Here is a 21,192-nt window from a genome sequence, read left to right on the forward strand (position 1 = left end):
CTTTTCCCAAACACAGCTGTTTACTCACATAAGTTATATGGATAGTCATGAAATAAAGAAATGGCCTAGCACTGAGTGCTTTCTTTATTTTTCTTTTCTCTTTCTTTCTTTTTTTTTTTTTTTTGTTTGAGACAGAGTCTCATTGTCTTCTGGGCTGAAGTGCAGTGGCGCAATCTTGGCTCACTGCAACCTCCGCCTCCCAGGTTCAAGCGATTCTCTTGCCTCAGCCTCTTGAGTAGCTGGGATTAAAAGTGACTGCCACCAAGCCTGGCTAATTTTTCTATTTTTTAGTAGAGACGGGGTTTCACCATGTTGGCCAGGCTGGTCTCGGACTCCTGACCACGGGTGATCCGCCTACCTCGGCCTCCCAAAGTGCTGGGATTACAGGCTTGAGCCACTGCGCCTGGCCCACTGATTGCTTTCTATATACTATCTCATTTAATCCTCACAAAAGCCTCATGAAAGAGGTAGTATTATCATATTAGCTTGATTATATAGATGACAAAATGGAGTTGGTGAGAGGATAAACACCAGTCTCTAAAATCACAGACCATGACACAAAGCATCAACTTGAATCTGGGTCTGTTTGACTCAGAGCCAAGCTCCACTTCACTAAGCTCCACTGTCTCCTGATGCTCAGGACTGAAAATACTCTCTCAGCCCTTTACAGACTTGTTGCCACACATCATTGGTGGATGTGGCTGCCACAGCATGTACACTGAATGAGTTCTTTATGCCGAGACAGGAGCCTGTGCTGTGGTATGAGTAAGTGCCTCTACAAGTGTCCTACTAATTGGGTGTCCAAAATACAAAGGCAAGTATGGGCTGCTGGTTGCTCCCAAAGGGCAAAGGAATGGCAAGGCTAGATCCCAGTACATCTCAACCCTTAGCTGCATTAGGCTGACCGCGGAAGCTTTTAAAAACCCTCAGTGACTGGGATCCACCCCTAGAGATCGCAATTTAACTGAACGGGGATGAGGGCCTGGACACTAGCACTTTTTACGAGTTCCCCAGCTGATTCTGATGTGCAGCCAGCATTGAGAGCCACTGATGTGGACCTTCCATGGCACAAGGCATCTCTGGGCTCAAACCCGAGTTCATCAACCTGCTGCTGACACTGAGAGTGCCTGGGAGACAAAGCACATGGGTCCTGAAGCCAGACTGTTTGGACTGAGTCCCCCCGCTTTGCCACTCACTAGCTCTGTGATGGTCGGCAAATTAGCTTCTGGAGCTTCAATTTCCTCATCCGTAAAGTGGGGTAATAATAATAACATCTACCTTACAGAACTGCTGTCAAATGATTTAATACATGTAAATTGCTTAGAAGTGTATTTGACATAGAGCAAGCGCTAAAGAATTAACCACCATTGTTGTTATTATTATTCAAACTTGTAAGAAAGACAAGTATGCTGAAGACCAAACCAACCCGCTAGATTGGAATGGCCATTCATCCAAACTGTATCTTACTAGTAAAGAGAAATGAAACATGTCCGGCAGCTTGTCACAAGAACCTGAACTTAAGTCCTCCTACACAGACCCAGGCAACTATTCCATAGCTGTCTAGTTCAGACCCACAGCTCCCAGGATGAGCACACTGGATTCTGCAACCTGGCATCATCTGAAACAATCAGAGTAGCCCGGCCTGACTTTGTTACTATCTGTATAACCCTGGTCAAGTCATTTAGCTCCCTGAACTTTAGTTTTCTCACATGTCAAATGAGGAGACTGAAACACAATGACCTTGAAGACCCTTTCCAGATCCTGTAATCCATGCTGCTAGCCAGAATCCGTGCTCCTTCCTTCCTCTAGGACTTCAAACCTGCCATTTCCTCAGCCTTGCTAAGTCTGTCTTATTGATCAGAATAAACATCATTTCCCCAGGGAAGTCTTCTGAGACCTCCACACGAAGTCAGGAGCCTACTGAACACTTTCAGTCACCCTGTGCTTCTCCCTCATGACACTTAACACAGTTTGTAATGACTCAGTGTATAATTATTTCGTTCATGTGTACTCCTGCCCCCAACTGCTCCATCTCATAGAACTGTAAATACCGTGGGGGCAGCAACCACATTTGTTGTTTATGGTTTTGGCTTCAAAGCTTACCTGGTGCACAGTAGAGGTATTTAATACATATTGAAGGAAAGAAAGAACAAACATGCAGTAGATACAAATAAAGAACAAAGACACTTGATTATTCCTGTGATAAATTCCTCAGAGGTCTTCCAACAGAGGCAGCATTTTTGTTGTTCAACCTTTCCACGAGTACTGAAATAACTGAACAATATTCATAAAGATGTAAAACACAGCTGGGCACGGCGGCTCATGCCTGTAATCCCAACACTTTGGGAGGCCGAGGCGGGCAGATCATGAGGTCAGGAGATAGAGACCATCCTGGCCATCATGGGGAAACCCCGTCTCTATTGAAAATACAAAAATTAGCTGGGCATGGTGGCATGTGCCTGTAGTCCCAGCTACTCGGGAGGCTGAGGCAGGAGAATTGCTCGAACCCAGGAGGTGGAGGTTGCAGTGAGCTGAGATTGTGTCACTGCACTCCAGCCTGGCGACTCTGTCTCAAAAAAATAAAAATTAAAAAAACATGCAAGACACATATGCCCTTTGACCAAAGCAAAAATTCTAGGAATTTAGCCCAACAGTCCCTAACCTTTTTGGCACCAGGGACTGGTTTCACGGAGGACCATTTTTCCACGGACAAGGGGTTGGGGGGAATGGTTTTGGGATGAAACTGTTCCATCTCAGATCATCAGGCATTAGATTCTCATAAGGAGTATGCAACCCAGGTCCCTTGCACACACAGCTCACAATAGGGTTTGCACTCCTATGAGAATCTAATGTCACCACTGATCTGACAGGAGGCAGGGCTCAGGCCGTAATGCTTACTTGCTGGCCGCTTACTTCACGCTGTGTGGGCCAGCCCGGTTCCTAACAGGCCACGGACCAGGGGTTGGGGACCCCTGTTTATCTTACAGATCTATTTGCATGTGCGTGAAAAATGTATGTAACAAGGAGATTTGTTACAGCATTGTTAGTAATAGCAGAAGAGTGGAAATAATCCATATGTCCATCAATCCGGGACTACTTAAAGAAACAGTGTATCATACTGTGGAATACTATGTCATAAATGAAAAATATGTGGCAGCTCTATCTGGTTCGATGTGATATCATTTCCAAGATTTTTTTTTTTTTTGAGACTGAGTTTCAATCTTATCACCCAGGCTGGAGTGCAATGGTGTGATCTCGGCTCGCTGCAACCTCTGCCTCCCAGGTTCAAGTGATTCCCCCGCCTCAGCCTCCCGAGTAGCTAGAATTACAGGTGCCTGCCACCGTGCTCAGCTAATTTTTGTATTTTTAGTAGAGACGGGGTTTCACCATGTTGGCCAGGCTGGTCTTGAACTCCTGACCTCAAGTGATCCACCTGCCTCAGCCTCCCAAAGTGCTGGGATTGTAGGTGTGAGCCACTGTGCCCAGCCAAGATACATTTTCAGGTGGAAAAAAACAGGGCACAGAAGAGTGTATGTAGTGTGCTGCTGCTGACCTAAAAACAGAACATAAATATACAAGTTTATGTGGATCTTTGTATAGACCATCTTTGGGAAGATACAGGTAAGAAACTGCTAACAACAATATTGACTCACAGGAGAGCTGGGTGGCTAAGGAGAAAGGTTAGAGAGGTGACTTTTCAGCATATACTCGTTGCACCTTTTGGATTTTGTATCATGTGTATGTGTTACCCACTCAAAAGACAGAATACTTAATTTTAAAAGGGCATTAAAAAGGAAAGACCAGAGAAAGAAAAGGAACAAAATTCATAGGGAAAGGAAAGAGTCTTCGAGCTGGAGCACACAGGAAGGAGCTCAGAACCTTCTGCATGTTATCTGGAAACAACTTGTATCTTCTGTGGATGTGGAGGACACGATCTGATGACTAAGCTGCCCAATTCACAAACCATCTGAGGACATATATATGGGGGAGGCAGTTGTGGCAGAAGGCTCCAGTCTTTTGGCAAATCTCCAATAATCAAACAAAAAAAACCCATGCCAATCATATTGGAGTAAATGAGCCTTTCTGTCCTGTGAACCGCATGACCCATGTTTCTCTTGGCATAGCCGGGACCCAAATAGTTGTCCTTGTACATCTGGGAAGCACCTGGGCTCTGCAGCGGGGACATGGGTATGAGTGGTCGTAGGCAGCTGCCCACCAGCAAGGCAAGCCTATAAGCTCCCCTCGATCCCCTATAGCGTGAATGCCTCCCGATTCAGTGGCAGGCTAGAGGGCTGACTAGCTGCTCAGAAAGCCTGCGATCACGATGGGGGAAGCAAGCAAACCACAGTAGGTTAGTATTCAGCTTGGACAGAGAGAAGAGAAACAGCCAGTTCCTGTGTGGTGATTGGGGGTGGGGGTGGGGAAACCCAAAGTGCAGTTGGGCCCGACTGCAGAAAGCAATTGCCATGCAAGTGAGCAGAGCTGCTGAGGCCCAGGTCACAGACCTGGCATGTGCTGCCTGCTGTGCCAACTTTGAGAGTGTCACCTTGCCTGGGGGTGAGATAGGGTGGGGAGGGTGAAGGAAAAGATTTGGCAGTGACAGTTCTCAGAAGGCTGGGAACATACAGATGTGTGCAGTGCTTGCGCATGGAGCCTCTCTGTAAAGCCTGTTGTTACACTAACCAAACCAAAAAATTCTGTACTAACTCTCGATTCCTGTTGCTGCTCATCATTAGCTATACATATTGAGGGTCTATTGAGGTTCTGTGACCCCAGCTCATTTCTGTTTTACAGTAATCATAGGAAGCATGGAAACGCATCTGGACTGGATTTTTTTTTTTTTTTTTTTGAGATGGAGTTTCACTCTGTCGCCCAGGCTGGAGTACAGTGGCGCGATCTTGGCTCACTGTAACCTCTACCTCCGTGGTTCAAGTGATTATCATGCCACAGCCTACTGAGTAGCTGGGACTACAGGCACATGCCACCATGCCCAGCTAATTTTTTTTTTTTTTTTTTGTTGAGGCAGAGTCTCGCTCTGTCGCCCGGACTGGAGTGCAGTGGCCGGATCTCAGCTCACTGCAAGCTCCGCCTCCCGGGTTTACGCCATTCTCCTGCCTCAGCCTCCCGAGTAGCTGGGACTACAGGCGCCCGCCACCTCGCCCGGCTAGTTTTTGTATTTTTAGTAGAGACGGGGTTTCACTGTGTTAGCCAGGATGGTCTCGATCTCCTGACCTCGTGATCCGCCCGTCTCGGCCTCCCAAAGTGCTGGGATTACAGGCTTGAGCCACCGCGCCCGGCCGCCCAGCTAATTTTTAAATTTTTATTAGAGACGGGGTTTCGCCATGTTGGCCAGGCTGGTCTGGAACTCCTGGCCTCAAGTGATCCGCTCACCTCGGCCTCCCAAAGTGCTGGGATTACAGGCATGAGCCGCCGCGCCTGGCCTTGGACTGGCTTTTATGGTTCTAATCAGGCCTTCCATGCTGTGCACAGATTTTGAAGTGATGCTTCAAGAACAATAAACATGGCATCTTAGCATTATTGAAGTACTTATTACGGACCTGGCTCTGCATTTGCACTAAACGAATTTAGTCTTTTCTGCAAGTAGATGAGGTAGGCACCATTCTTACCCTCAAAACAGATGAGGAAGATGAGGCTCAGAAGGGTTATGTGGGACACAAGTTCAAGCGCGAGTAAGGGGCAAGAATGGGATCCAAAGTCCACACTGTTACCCACTGAGCTAGTCTAACCATTACAGCCTCAAGAGGAACACAGCCATTATAGGCAAATAAGCGACAGCTCTGCAGAAAAAAGGAGGTGAAAATTGGTGCTTCCTGTGAATGCTCCCAGCCAGCTGCGGGTCCTCCCTGTTGACAGCAGACCCTTCCTGGGACCTTTCTCTCCCTTTCCCTTACCTCCCTCTCCACCTCCACTTTGAGGTGGGGAGTGAGGGTGGGAAGATCCTATCTTAGGTGCTGTTACTGTTTAGCTGGAGAAGCCAACAGAGCCAGGGTGGTGGTTCCTTTTGACTCCCAGATCTTTATCTGTTCCGAGGAATAAGCCAGCTCAGGTCAGGTGAAGAGGACAGAGTGATTTTACACTCAGTGGAGTTAGGAAAGCTCTTCCCCATGCCTTCCTTGCCTTCCCTCCAGGGACTAGTCTTGTTTCTATGCTCTACAGCTGCCATCCCTAAAGTATTTCGGGCACTCTATATCTTCTGAAAAAAAAAAAAAAGAGTGGGAGGAGACTTTTCCTTTCCTTTCACTTTAATAGTGATGCTCATACAGAGCCACCTTGCCTAGATATCTACCTGTATTTGAAAAGCATCTTTTTTTTTTTCTGACTCCTAACACAATGCTACTCAGTTAGAAGAATTTGGTTCACAAAGGGGCCAGACCTAAAAGTAAGATGACAGCAGGGAGAGTTGAAAATACAACAAACTAAAGGTAAGGCTGCCCTCCTCTCCCACTACCCTGAAGGCTCAGAACCTAGCAGTGTTTGTACCTCTGGACAGGTAATTTGACTCTGTTAGGAAAATAGAACTCTGTTCCTACTGAGAGTAGATGCTATACCAACCGGGAAATATTGAAGTAGGCAGAAAACCTGGAACTTTGTTAGCATCTCCTCCCAGGGATAGTTACAACAATTTACTCTCCCATTCTGGGGCTTGGCTTCTGCTCCCTGCCCTGCCCCCTGTGGTAGGCGGGCTTTCTTCCCAGTCCCTCTGAGCAGTTGTCGTTCAAGGCTGGCCAAAGGCCTGTGGCTACTGAATGGTCTATGCCTGTGGCTCACTGCTCATTATGGCTTCTCAAGTCAAAACCACAAGTAGGGCTTTCCATTGCCAGAGTGCCAGGGACTAAAGCAGGCCCCAGGACAGCCCAGTTTTCCAAAGATTTTTTTTCTCTCTCTAACTCGAGTTAACCATTCCCTGGCCAAAGCCAGGCTCATTATGCTCTGAGTGTTTGTGTCCTCCCAAAATTCATCTGCTGAAATCCTCACTCCCAGGGTGATGGTTTTAGGAGGCAGGGCCTTTGGGAGGTGATTAGGCCATGAAGGCAAAGCCCTCATTGAATGGGATTAGGGTCCTTTTAAAAGAGATGCAAGAAAGCTAGCTCCCCCTTCCACCATGTGAGGGCAAAGCAAGAAGGCTCCAGGAAGCTGGCCTTCGCCAGGTATCAAATCTGCCTTGACCTTGGACTTCTGTCTCCAGAACGGTGAGAAATACATTTTGGTTGTTTATAAGCCATCTAGTTTATGATATTTTGTTATTGCAGCCTGAACGGAATAAGACAAGACTCTGGCCTGTCAGTTTCTGAGCTTGCAAAGTATTGATTTTCTCAACTCCGGAGTCTTGCACTGAGGCTGTGGACTCCCAATATCAAGGTTTGCTTTCCTGCTCCCTCATCCTCTAGTCCAGTACCTGGGGCAAGGGAACTGAAGTCGAAATGATCCGATTACCTCGCCTACAGGATTAGGCTCCTGTACTCTTGGTGAATAAGGAAGGGCCCGAGGAAGGAGAGACATAGGTTCAAGTCCCAGCTCCGCCACTTACTAGCTATGTGATGGTTGGGTAAGTGACTTACACCTTGTGCTTTGTTCCTCATCTATAAAACAGGAGTACTAAGAGTACTTATTTCATAGGGTCAATAAAGACAGTTAAATGGAATAAACGGCCTTGTACACATTAAATGACCAATAAGTGGTAGTTATTATTATATTATTTTAATTTCTTTTTTTTTCCCTCAGGGGAAAGCATGAACGCAGTCCTCCACTACCACAAATTATGCAGTCGAGTTTCCCACATTTGGGGAAATCGCAGGGGTCAGCACATCTGCAGTGCAATGGATAAGCCTAGCCCTGGGAAAACCACCTTCATGATCATGGTATCTCGCCTGCTAGGTAAGTATATATTATTATAATTTCTTAATCGCAGGGAAGGCTTTCTTGTCATCACTTCCCTTAACATAGTTTGTCCCCATCCTTATCCCTGACAAAAACCTCCCCAAGAAAGTACAGCATAGATTTACATGCATTCATTCAGATCTGGTCACATTTACAGAAAGCAATCAACTAACAAAATACAGTGGACCTTTGTTTTTCTTTCTTTTCTTTTTTTTTTTTTTTGAGACGGAGTCTTGCTCTGTTGCCCAGGCTGGAGTTCAGTGGTGCAATCTCAGCCCACTGCAACCTCCACCTTCTGGGTTCAAGTTATTCTCTTGTCTCAGCCTCCTGAGTAGCTGGGATTACAGGCATGGGCCACCATGCTGGGATAATTTTGTATTTTTCGTAGAGATGGGGGTTTCACCATGTTGGCCAGGCTGGTCTCGAACTCCTGACCTCTGGTGATTGGCCTGCCTCAGCCTCCCAAAGTATTGGAATTACAGACAGGAGCCACCGTGCCTGGCCTACAGTTGACCTTTGAACAACATGGATTTGAGTTGTCCTGGTTCACTTACATGTGGATTTTTTTCAATAAATACAGTCGGCCCTCTGTTTCTGCGGGTTCTGCATCCACAACCAAATTTGGGATGTGGGACTTTTGTATAAGGAGGGCCAACTTTTTGTGTCTACGGGTTTCACAGGGCCGACTTCATGGCTGAGAAATGAGTGGATTTTGGTATCAGAAAGGGGTTCTGCAACCAATGGCCTGCAGATACCTAGGGACGACTGTATAATTTGATGGTGCTATGATTTGTCAAGCACTTCCAGCCACCATACAAAGCGCCAGGAGGCTGGAATGAAGAGGAAGTATAAATCAAGATGGTGTCAAGAATTTTTCCTTCTGTCCTTTTAGCATATTTGTCTATCCTGAAACGTTAACGGCTGTTTGCACTGAGATGCATAGAACTGATTGCTAGGGTAGGAGATGGAAGACAATGCATTCTCAGAGTGTGAAGTGCATAGACAGTTTTTAGACAGGGACATGCAGAGGTTTTCTTAGGGCAGCAAGTTGAGCAGGAGGCAGGCTTGGGTGTTCTTACTTTCATCTTGGTAGGTACAACCACACGGACTTGGGACTCACCAGCAGACAGTGAGATCTCCTAAGCTGTCCCTAAACTTCATTCATTTTAAAACAAGTATTAGGTGTCTGCTACATGAGGCTGTATGTTGTGAGGATATACAAATGTGTAAGACATACTTCCCACAGGCAAAGAGTTTGCAATCTAGAGGAAATAAGGGACACAAAAGATCATAACAAAAGGAAGCATGTAGCATGGGTCATAAGACAGCTCTAGCAAGAGTGAGCTATTCAGGAGCGGAGGCTACTGCTTGGGGAGATGGGAGAAGACTTCAGGAGGCGGCTTTTATAGTGATGGGACAGCAGGGCAATAGTGTTAAGATGGGAAGAGGTAGGGCATGGAGAGAAATGCCATGGAAAAGAAACTGGCTGGATCAGAGGGCACATATAGGCTAAAAGCATCATTTAAAAGGGTTATTGGTCGGGCATGGTGGCTCATGCCTGTAATCCCAGTACATTGGAGGCTGAGGTGGGTGGATCCCTGAGGTCAGGAGTTCAAGACCAGCCTGGCCAACATGGTGAAACCCCGTCTCTACTAAAAATACAAAATTAGCTGGGCGTGGTGGCGCATGCCTGTAGTCCCAGCTACTCGGGAGGCTGAGGCAGGAGAATCACTTGAAGCCAGGAGGCGGAGGTTGCAGTGAGCCAAGATGGCACCACTGCACTCCAGCCTGGGCAACAAAGCGAGACTCTGTTTTAAAAAAAAAAAAAAAAAAAGGTGGGGGGGTGGTATTCACCCACAAGCTCTTAGAACAAATATATGCCCTTGGGGGTTGGTGGGGACAGTGAAAATACAGCATCTGTAGTTATTAACTGAGTAGACTGTTAGTTAACTCAGCTTCTCTTGCCCCAGAATCCCTCCGAAGTGGGCTGAAGCATCTCCATTGTGGTTCTACAAAGGCAAAACATCTACCTTGATCCATCAGATAGGACAGCTGTTTTGGGGGTTGGAAAAGCCAACTCATTTCTTAAACAACAGGTATGTGCTATAGTAGGTGAGAAAAGACAGCCATCACTGAGACAAGCCTCAGCTGAGCCTTTAAGAAAATTGGGACAGATGTTCCAAGACAGAGGTAACCTCATGAACAAAGGCCTGGTGACTGGAATGTGAAATGCACTTAGTCTTCAGGGCTTGGAGGAAGGGGCTAAGAAGATTAGTTTGATGAACTTGGAGGCTTGAATAGAGCAGAGGTCAAAAAAATGTGTGTTTTGTTTAGCCCAGCCAGTACCTAACAATTTTCATTTGCTGGCAGTGAAAAACTGGGAGATTTTACATAAAAATCTGGATTTTAGACTCCTTTGAAAACTGGCCTACATTTCTAAATGGCATCCGTCCTTTGGAGGAGAGGAACTGGCCACAGCCTCTACTGGCTCTCTTTATTCCTTTCTGCTATCCATATTTAGATGCAATCACATTTTGTGAGCACAGTGAAGTTTAGCTCTTCAGAATGCTTTTGAAAGCCATGATGGCTCCGAATGCATCTGAAGGCTTTTTTTTTTTTTTTGAGATGAAGTCTCGCTCTGTCACCGAGGCTGGAGTGCAGTGGCACAATCTCAACTCACTGCAACCTCCACCTCCTAGGTTCAACTGATCCTCCCACCTCAGCCTCCTGAGTAGCTGGGACTACAGGCACCTGCCACGATGCCCAGCTAATTTTGTGTGTGTGTGTTTTAGTAGAGATGGGGTTTCATTATGTTGGCTAGGCTGGTCTTGAACTCCTGACCTCAAGTGATCCACCCACTTTGGCTTCCCAAAGTGGTGGGACTACAGACGTGGACCACCAGGCCCAGCCTGAAGGCTTATTCTTTACAGGGTGAGTATATGGTATCTGGGATTCCCTACATTCTGTTTTTCATGTTACTTCCAAGTTTCTGCAGGCATTTGTTTTTGTAACTTCTTATATAAAGAGCCTCTGTGCAACGAGGATCGCAAAGTTGGTAAGGGAAACATGCCAAGCCAAGGGGCTCAGCCTTTTTTCTCTGGGGACATCAAGAAAGACACAATAGGCTAAGTACAGTGGCTCATGCCTGCAATCCCACCACTCTGGAAGTCAAAGCGGGAGGATGGCTTGAGCCCAGGAGTTTGAGACCAGCCTGGTCAACATAAGGAGATCAGGAGACCTGATCTCTACAAAACATTTAAAAAATTAGTCAGGCATAGGTGGCGCATGCCTGTGGTCCCAGCCACTTGGGAGGCTGAGGTTAGCCCGGGAGGTTGGGGCTGCAATGAGCTGTGATTGTGCCACTGCACTCCAGCCTGGGAGAGACACAAGACCCTGTCTCACAAAAAAAAAAAAAAAAAAAAAAAAAAAAGAGGCTATAATACAGACAGATCTGAGAAAGACTCATCTGACAGAATCCCATATGGGCTGGGCTGGAGAGGACTGAAATGAGCACTGACTCTGGGGACAAGTTCCCTGGGCTTATATCCCAGCTCAATTACTGGCTGGGTGAACTTGCAGGCTATAGAACATTTCGGTGCCTCAGTTTTCTCATTTGTAAAATGGACTTAATAACATTGCCCACCTTGTAGGGCTGTTGTAAGGATTAAAGAGATAATGAACATAAAGCACTTAGCACAGTGCCTGGTACATATTAATATTCAATGCTTAAGGTCATTTTTAGAATTAATCCTGGAGACCAATGAGGAGATTACTGTCATAGCCTAGATATGAGCTGATAAGGTCCAAGATTAGGGCAAGAGGCAGTGACAGAAAGAAAGACCAGCATGGGAATATTAGGAATGAAGAAGCAACTGGGCTCAAGGTTGACTGGGTGAGGGGAAGGGGAAGAGTCAAACACAAGTTGTGGATTTCCAGCCTGAGTCATTAGGGCAATGATGGAATTGAAATGGAAAACTCTGGGATGACAGTGTTAGGAAAAGAAGAAGTCAGCTTGATGCATATTAAGTTAGAGGTGACAGTGGGGATACAATAGCCAAATAGTGATGTCGAGCAGGCTGTGGGAAATGTGGGACCATGGCTCAGAAGGGAGGTCAGAGTTGAAGATGTAGATATGAAAATGAAAAACTACAAGAGGGGATGAGCGCCCTGAGAGGGAATGAATGAAGTGACTGTGTCCAATTCAGCAAAGGTAACCCGAGGTGTCGAGTATCTCTATTTGAGTAGGCTGGAGCCTCTGTTTATTCACTGACCATGTGTATTCTGCTCAGTCAGCTGTACCACTCGGATACCACCTTTGTCCTTCATCTTATGTGCTTTCAGTTCAAATGCTGACCTGGCCCAATCCTGCTTACCTTGTGAGCTGTGATGGGGTCAAAGTCCACTGGGGTATAAAGCAACAGGCTCATACTTGGTTTTATATTTGATGAAATGGAGACACCTAATATGGGCAATAAGGGAGGGCGTCGGGCAGAGTTTGGGGGAACCAAGCATGTGTCTGGTGCCCCCTCCTGATCCTTTCAGAAGGCCTGCCAGATTCCAAGGCTCCTACATTCTCAGCTGCTCCCTGGATTTTCAGGGCAGTATTCCCCAGCCTATCCTCTCTTTTCCATATGCACCTGTGCAGAGAGCCATTTCTCAGGACTCCCTGGTTCTTTTTCGGGGTGCACAGATTAATCAGATGAATTCATCTCTGTCAATATTTTACCCCTCCTACCTGTTCTCTGAATACACTAAGTTCTGCCATCTCTTCTGGCCCAGGCCCGGGGCTAGGTGTGGAAACAGACGAAAAGGCCAGGCTATACCTGGAAGGGCTTGAGCTAAGATGCACTGAAGCCTGGAGAAGGGGATTTCAGGCAGGTGGTTGTTGGGGTTCGTGAAAGCACACCAAGTTGGGGGCACCTCATTCCATGTCTGCACAGGCCTGCCCCACCCCCCTTCCCACCAGAAGTCATTCTATCAAGACATGCCATGCATATTTATTTACCTCTCCATTCTCTAGCATGCCAGCCAGGAGCCAAGGCAAGAAAAGGAAAAAGGGATAAAATGAGTGTAAGCATGATGAAGGAAGGGCTCAGCTGGTTAAACAAGACTTCTGATTACTGTCATTATGTTCAAAGGAGTTCCAACCTGATGTGCCATTAAATGGGCTGTGTGTGTCTAGAGAAAAGCATATTAAGAGAAAGAGACATCCAGACAAAGGGGCCAGTCAGTGCAGGGATTGAGAAAAATTCCCTGTGTAGCTCATTATCCAACAGACACCTGCCATTGATTTGCTTCATGACAGGCCGTGCAGTGAGGAAAGCCAATGGAATGCAAATGTTGCCATTAAGTGTGCTCAGGTTAGAGCAGCCCAGTGGCCCTGCAAAGGTCCCTCGTTACTTATTCTGCTGGCAAACCCTGCCTGCTCCAGCGGGGACAGACTGTTTTTAAAGCCCTCTCTTCTCAGTAAATTTGGAGTGTGTGCTTTGTAAGACAAATAACAATAACAAAACCAACAAGTTTAGCATTAGCCTGTGGTTTCTAGGCCTCTTAGTCTGCAAACCGAAGATGGATTTCAAGCAGGGATTATGAAGTTTTTAACTTGACAGAGATCACTGAACTTCAGGCTCCAATCAGGTGGTGCTCAGCTACTCTCTATTTACTGCAGTGACATCTAATGGCCAGAAAAACCCAATGCCATGTTTGCATTTAAAAGCAGCGTGCAGTTCTGTCTTGGGGGTGATATATTTTTTTTAATATAGGGTGGACAAAGTATTAGTATGTTTATTAACCCCTGCAAAATGACATTTTCACTGAAACCCTAAAAGTTCACTTCCTATATCTTTGGATGACATTTATATTGTTATTCATAATTACATGCTGATCCTATTTTGTGAAAACGGTGCATTACCTCTTCAGATTTTTTTTTTTTTTTTTTACAATCATCATGACTTTGCATCTATTTAAAAACTTCTTCTTATGCTCTATATATGCATTATCTGGAAGGCTCCCATACAAGGAAAAGATGATCAGGATTACCCCCAAATACCCACTTCTAGTGTATCTTACCCCAGTTTATAGTGGGTTGTTGTGCTAGGGGTATAGCATGCAGATGGTGTAGAAAGCAGTGTTGGCTGGATTCTCCCAGATGAGGTCACTGTTCTAGCTTCCAGGAAGAGAAAGCAAAACTAAGGTTTATGGGGAAGACTGGGACCCTTCCCCCCTCCCATTTAGATGTCATTGGACTTCATCTGAAACCGTTTTTCTTTCTTTTTTTTTTTTTTGAGACAGAGTTTCACTCTGTCACCCAGGCTGGAGTGCGGTGGCGTGATCTCAGCTCACTGCAACCTCCGCCTCTGAGGTTTAAGCGATTCTTCTGTCTCAGCCTCCCAAGTAGCTGGGACTACAGGCATGTGCCAACACACCTGGGTAATTTTTTTTTTTTTTTTGTATTTTTAGTAGAGATGGGGTTTCGTTATGTTGGTCAGGCTGGTTTTGAACTCCTGACCTCAGGTGATCCACCTGCCTCGGCCTCCCAAAGTGCTGGGATTACAGATGTGAGCTACTGTATTTGGCCTGAAACCCTTTTTCACTGACTAGCCCTACCCCTTGAGGCTCAACGCCTTGGTTTTGGACTGGCCCACTATGGGGAGGAAGCTAAGCTCGAGAAGCCTTGAACTATGCATGAAGTGGCAGAAAGTGCTGGAGAGATGCCACTGGCAGTGAGAAATTCTTAGGACCAGGATTTAAAAAAAAATGAATAAACACTTAAAGTATATCATACTTCTTTCCCACCCTACTTCTCCCCAGATTTTTAAAGAGAAACTATTTTTTTGTTTGTTTGTTTGGAGAGAGCATAATTACCCTGTGAAGAAAACAACTTTTCTAAGGTTTGAACTAGATGAAATTGCTGTTTGAATGATGTCAACAAAGTTGAATATTGGTAATTTCATCTGGTTCAAGCTAAAGAAAGAAGACTGAAAGTAAAGGAGAGACATACTGTGTCTCTGAATAAAAGATGAAATATTTTACATAAATTACTCCAAGTGTATGGTTTTTACATAATTGCAATCATAATCACAAGGTAATTCTAAAGTTATCAGGAAGAACAAATGCCTGAAAAAATCAAGGAAATGTTGAAAAGAAAAACAATGAGGAAGGCTATATTCCACTAGACATTAAAAGGTGTTTTTCGGCCAGGGGTGGGGGCTCATGCCTGTAATCCCAGCACTTTGGGAGGCCAAGGCGGGCAGATCACGAGGTCAGGAGTTTGAGACCAGCCTGGGTAACATGGTGAAACCTCATCTCTACTAAAAATACAAAAAATGAGCCAGGCATAGTGGTGGCACATGCCTGCAGTCCTAGCTACTCGGGAGGCTGAGGCAGGAGAATCGTTTTAACCCAGGAGGTGGAGGTTATAGTGAGCTGAGATCTCGCCACTGCACTCCAGCATGGGCAGCAGAGCAACACTCCATCTCAAAAACAACAACAACAAAAAACGGCATTTTTCTAAAGTTATGGTCATTAAGATAGACAGAGACCCTAGTATGTGGCGAAAGTTGCAGCATAAAGTAGTGGAGAAAAGAATAATTATTTAAAAAATGGTGCTTAAACAATTGGTAAACTATTAAAAAAAAAAAAAAACTTAGATGACTGCTTCACATCATGCACCAGAAAATTCTTTTTTTTTTTTTTTTGAGATAGAATCTTGCTCTGTCACCCAGGCTGGAGTGTGGTGGCACAAATATGGCTCACTGCAACCCCTACCTCCAGGGCTCAAGTGATCCTCCCTCCTCAGTCTCCCAAGTAGCTAGGACTACAGGTGTGCACCAGCTACAGGTGTGCCCAGTTAATTTTTGTATTTTTTTTATGGAGACAGGTCTCGCTATGTTGGCCAGCTGGTCTCGAACTCCTAGCTTCAAGTGATTCTACCTATCTCAAACTCCCAAAGTGTTGTGATTACAGGCAGGAGCCACAGCACTGTGCACCAGTAAATTTTTTTTTTTTTTTTTTTTTTTGAGACTGAGTCTTGCTCTGTCGCCCAGGCTGGAATGCAGTGGGACGATCTCAGCTCACTGCAACCTCTGCCTCCTGAATTCAATGATTCTCCTGCCTCAGCCTCCTGAGTAGCTGGGACTACAGGCACACGTCACCACACCCGGCTACTTTTTGTATTTTTAGTAGAGACAGGGTTTCACCATGTTGGCCGGGCTGGTCTCGAACTCCTGACCTCAGGTAATTCACCCACCTCGGCCTCCCAAAGTGCTGGGATAACAGGCACAAGCCACTGCACCCTGCCACACCAGGTAAATTCTAAATGTATTAAAATGTTAAGTATAAGGCTGGGCACAGTGGCTCACGCCTGTAATCCCAGCACTTTGGGAGTTTGAGATGAGTAGGATTGCTTGAGTCCAGGAGTTTGATACCAGCCTGGGCAACATGGCAAGACTCTGTCTCTACAAAAAGCAGAAAAATTAGCTGAGTATGATGGCCAGGCATGGCGGCTCACGCCTGTAATCCCAGCACTTTGGGAGACTGAGGTGGGTGGATCACGAGGTCAAGAGGTCGAGACCACCCTGGCCAACATGGTGAAACCCCGTCTCTGCTAAAAATACAAACTAAATAAATAAATAAATAAATAAAATAAAATAAATTAGCTGGGCATAGTGGCGCGTGCCTGTAGTCCCAGCTACTCAGGAGGCTCAGGCAAGAGAATTGCTTGAACCAGGGAGGCGGAGGTTGCAGTGAGCCGAGATGGCGCAACTACTCCTTAGCCTGGCAACAGAGCCTGACTCTGTCTCAAAAAAAAAAAAAAAAAAAAAAAAAAAAAATTGACTGGGTACGGTGGTGCATGCCTGTAGTCCCAGCTACTCGGGAGGCTGAGGTGGGAGAATCACCTGAGCCTAGGAAGTTGAGGCTGCAGTGAGCCGAGATCGCACCACTGCACTCCAGCCTGGGCAGTAGTGAGATCCTGTCTCAAAAAAAAAAAAAAAAGCCAAGTGTAAAAAAAGTATTTAAAGAACATATAAGTGAACAGTCATAGGATTATGGGATAGAATAGGCCTTTTAAGCAAAAAAGCAAAATCAGAAATAAAAAATAATACTAATAATTAGATAAATTTCTAAAAATAGGTACAATATAACATCACCACTCCAGCCTGGCCAACATGGTGAAACCGTCTCTATCAAAAATACAAAAATTAGCCAGGCATGGTGGTGGGTGCCTGTAATCCCAGCTACTTGGCAGGTTGAGGCAGGAGAATCGCTTGAACTGCTACTGCACTCCAGCCTGGGCGACATAGCGAGACCCTGTCTAAACAAAACAAAACAAAACAACAAAACCCACCACCACCACCACCACATAAATGGCATTAGAAGCCAAATGTCAAACTGAGAAAAATACATGAAATGTATGACAAAGGGTTAATATCTTTAATATATAAAGACTTCTTACCAATGAATAGAAAAAGTTGAATATTCTAGAAAAATAGGGCAGGACTATATAAATACAAAATTTACAAAGAAATACAAAGGGCCAATGCAACCCTGCTTATAATCAATCAAGTTAAAATTAAAATGATGAGATACTACTTTTCAGCTATTAGGTTCACAATTATTTAAAAAGTGACAATATTGATAATTAATATCAATTAATATTTAGAGTTTAGAAGTTGAACCACTCCTTTAGTGCTGATGAAATTACAAACTTACAACCTTTCTGGAGTGCATATTTCATGAACAGTCTTAGAATTGTTCATATTTTGTGACCTGTAAGTCAATTTCTAGGAATATAGCCTAAGGATATCATCACAGATATTAAAAGAATACAAAGGTTTTCATTACAATGTTATCATAACTCAAGAATTAGAAAAAGCCTAAATACTAAAAAATGAGAAATTGTTACATATTTTTGGCACATCCATATGGTGCAATATTATTTGATAATTAAATACTTAATGGCCCAGGGAAATACCCATTATATAATAAGTGAAAAAAGGATGCCAATTTTTTTTTTTTTTTGAGATGGAGTCTCGCTCTGTTGCCCAGGCTGGAGTGCAGTAGTGCAATCTCGGCTCACTGCAACCTCCATCTCCCAGGTTCAGGGGATTATCTTACTTCAGCCTCCCAAGTAGCTGGGATTACAGGGACGTGCCACCATGCCCAGCTAATTTTTGTATTTTTTAGTAGAGACGGGGTTTCGCCATGTTGGCCAGGCTGGTCTGGAACTCCTGCCCTCAGGTGATCCACCTGCCTCGGCCTCCCAAAGTGCTGGGATTATAGCCATGAGCCACCGCGCCCTGCCTAAGGATACTACTTTTTATATACAGTGTGAACACAATTTTGTAAAAGAAATAACCTTACATATATTTTTATGTGTGTGTGTGTGTATATGTATATGTATGAAGATCCATAGAAGGAAAACTATTAATCATTATAATCCATGGGTGTTGGGTTATGGGTAATTTATTTTCCTTTTTGCATTTTCTGTATCTCCCAATTTTCTACGACTTATATGTATTACTTTTTTTTTCACTGTAGTCAAATATACATAAAATGAACCATTTTTAACCATTTTAAAGTATATGTGCATTATTATTATTTTTTTTTCTTTGAGACAGGGTCTCTCTCTGTCACCCAGGCTGGAATGCGGTGGCAGGATTATAGCTCACTGTGACCTCGACCTCTTGGGCCCAAGTAATCCTCCTGCCTCAGTCTCCCAAGTAGCTGGGACCACAGGTACACACCACCATGCCCAGGTAATTTTTTATTTTTAGTAGAGACAAGGTCTCGCTATGTTGCTAAGGCTGGTCTCAAACTACTGGGCTCAAGTGATCCTCCCATCTTGGCCTTCCAAATGTGCATTATTTTTAAAATTAGAATACTAAAAAAAAAAAAAAAAAAAAGAAAAAAAGATAAGCATGCACTAAGCAGACTTTACATTTAAGCAGAAAAGCAAAGTCAGAAACAAAAAAAAGTAATAGATATAATTAGACAAAATTCTACAAATATATACAACAAAACACCACCTCCACCAACACATAAACAGCACTAGAAGCCAAATGTCAGCTGGGCACGGAGGTTCATGCCTGTAATCCCAGCACTTTGGGAGGCTGAGGCAGGTGGATCTCTTGAGCTCAGGAGTTCGAGACCAGCCTGGTCAACATATAGTGAAATCCCGTCTCTACCAAAGATACAAAAATTAGTTGGGTGTAGTGGCACATGCCTGTAGTGCTAGGTCTTGGGAAGCTGAGGCAGGAGAATCGCTTGAACCCAGGAGGAGGAGGTTGCAGTGAGCTGAGATTGTGCCACTGCACTCCAGCCTGGGTGTCAGAGTAAGACTCTGTCTCTCAAAAAAAAAAAAAAAAAAAAAAAAAAAGTGAAGCCAAATGTCAAACTGGGAAAAATGTGTGAGATGTATGACAAAGGGTTAATATCTTTAATATATAAAGACTTCTTACAACGAATAGAAAAACTTTGCACCTATACTACCGTTACAATGATGTGACAATTATCTGTTTGGACAAGGACAGGAAAGGAATGCAACCCAGACAGATAAAGTTTCAGGGAGTGGAGTGGCAGTATTGAGTGTAATCATAGTGTGTATTTGTCTGAAGGCAGTTTTGATAAGCACCTTCAGGCTGTTTAGTGCTGAGGTAAGCGATGGCCCAGGGCAGCCGGGAATACTACAGAGGGAAAGCGGAGCGGGGAGGGGCATTGAGCAAGCGAGGACAAGTTAGAGTCACGGGGGAAAACCTAACTTGGTTGGGACTGATCATTTAAACTTGGATTCAGCTGACCCCAAATTAATTTCTACAGAGTTCTTCAGGAATATATTGCTTGTATAAATCAGGGTTTGCCCAGAAGAGGCCATGGAGACAGGCTAGCCCATGGAAGTGGAATTTTTTTTTAATTTTAATTTTAATTTTTAGTTCTGTGGTACATGTTCAGGATGTGCAAGTTTGTTACATAGGTGAACACGTGCCATGGTGGTTTGCCGCACCTATCAACCCATCACCTGGGTATTAAGTCCAGCATGCATTAGCTATTTTTGAATTTAAGGGCCTGAGCAGGGCTAAGAGAAGATACAGCACCTCAGCCCTGCTAGGATTCTGGGCCTGCCGCCACTGTACAGATATAACTGTTACCCATCCAACCTTATTTGAACTAGTCTGATTTTTCTTTGATCAAAATTGGCTTATTCTAGGCTAAGTCAATTACTCACTTTGGAACCTCTGATTCTAATATTTTGCCTCAGTGGTCTCACTAAGCTGCCACCCTTTTTTTTTTTTTTTTTTTTTGAGACGGAGTTTCACTCTTGTTGTCTAGGCTGGAGTGCTATGGTGCAATTGCTCACTGCAATCTCTGCCTCCCGGGTTCAAGCGATTCTCCTGCCTCAACCTCCCGAGTAGCTGGGTTTACAGGCAAGTGCCACCACACCCAGATAATTTTGTATTTTTAGTAGAGACAGGGTTTCTCCATGTTGGTCAGGCTGGTCTCAAACTCCCGACCTCAGGTGATCCACCCTCCTGGGCCTCCCAAAGTGCTGGGATTACAGGCATAAGCTACCGCGCCCGGCCCGATACTGCCCCATTTTAAATGCAGTTCCTCCCTCAGCGAGGGAGTCAGGGATGCTGGATCCTTGTTAGCTATAGTTCCTAGCTTATGTTGGTCCTATCCAGTCTGCTTCACTGAGGTAAGGCACAGTGTGGAAAGCAAGAGTGGCATCCTTGCTGTGGAGGCAGGAAGGACAGGGAGCATTATTAGCAGGCTGCATTTAACATTCTACTCTCTGCTGGTCTTGGAGGAAGGAGAGCCACAAGTGATATAATCAAGAAGTCAGGAAAGAAAAGGGAAGCTTCATCTGGAGGCTTTTTTCTTTTTTTTTTTTTGACAGAGTCTTTCTGTGTCACCCAGGCTGGAGTGCAGTGGTGTGATCTCAGCTCACTAAAACCTCTGCCTCCCAAGTTCAAGTGATCCTCCTGCCTCAGCCTTCTGAGTAGCTGGGATTACAGGTGCCTGCCACCACTCCCAGCTAGTTTTTATATTTTTAGTAGAGGTGGGGTTTCACCATTGACCAAGCTGGTCTTGGACTCCTGACCTCAAGTGATCCACCCTCCTCAGCCCTCCCAAAGTGCTGGGATTACAGGCGTGAATCACTGCACCTGGCCTGGAGGCTTCTTAAAAGACCAAAAAACAGAGGATGGGAATGAGGAGGCAGCCTGGGCTCAAGCCAACAGCTCTGAGGTTAGCAGCAGAAATGCCACAGCGTGGGGGTTTGCACAGTATTTGTGT

General features: G+C 45.0%; 1 protein-coding gene and 1 non-coding gene across 2 annotated transcripts in view; both read right to left on the bottom strand.

Annotated features, from left to right (window-relative positions):
* The window catches only part of SLC25A43 (solute carrier family 25 member 43), a 48,495-nt gene that overhangs the window by 15,831 nt on the left and 11,472 nt on the right, over positions 1–21,192 (bottom strand).
* On the bottom strand, positions 7,741–7,904 carry LOC117078697. Its single transcript, XR_004435125.1, has one exon. It is a non-coding gene; the product is annotated as a U1 spliceosomal RNA (small nuclear RNA).

The sequence above is a fragment of the Trachypithecus francoisi genome, unplaced genomic scaffold (genome assembly GCF_009764315.1).
Source record: "Trachypithecus francoisi isolate TF-2019V2 unplaced genomic scaffold, Tfra_2.0 Lachesis_group6, whole genome shotgun sequence".
NCBI classification, from domain to species: domain Eukaryota; kingdom Metazoa; phylum Chordata; class Mammalia; order Primates; family Cercopithecidae; genus Trachypithecus; species Trachypithecus francoisi.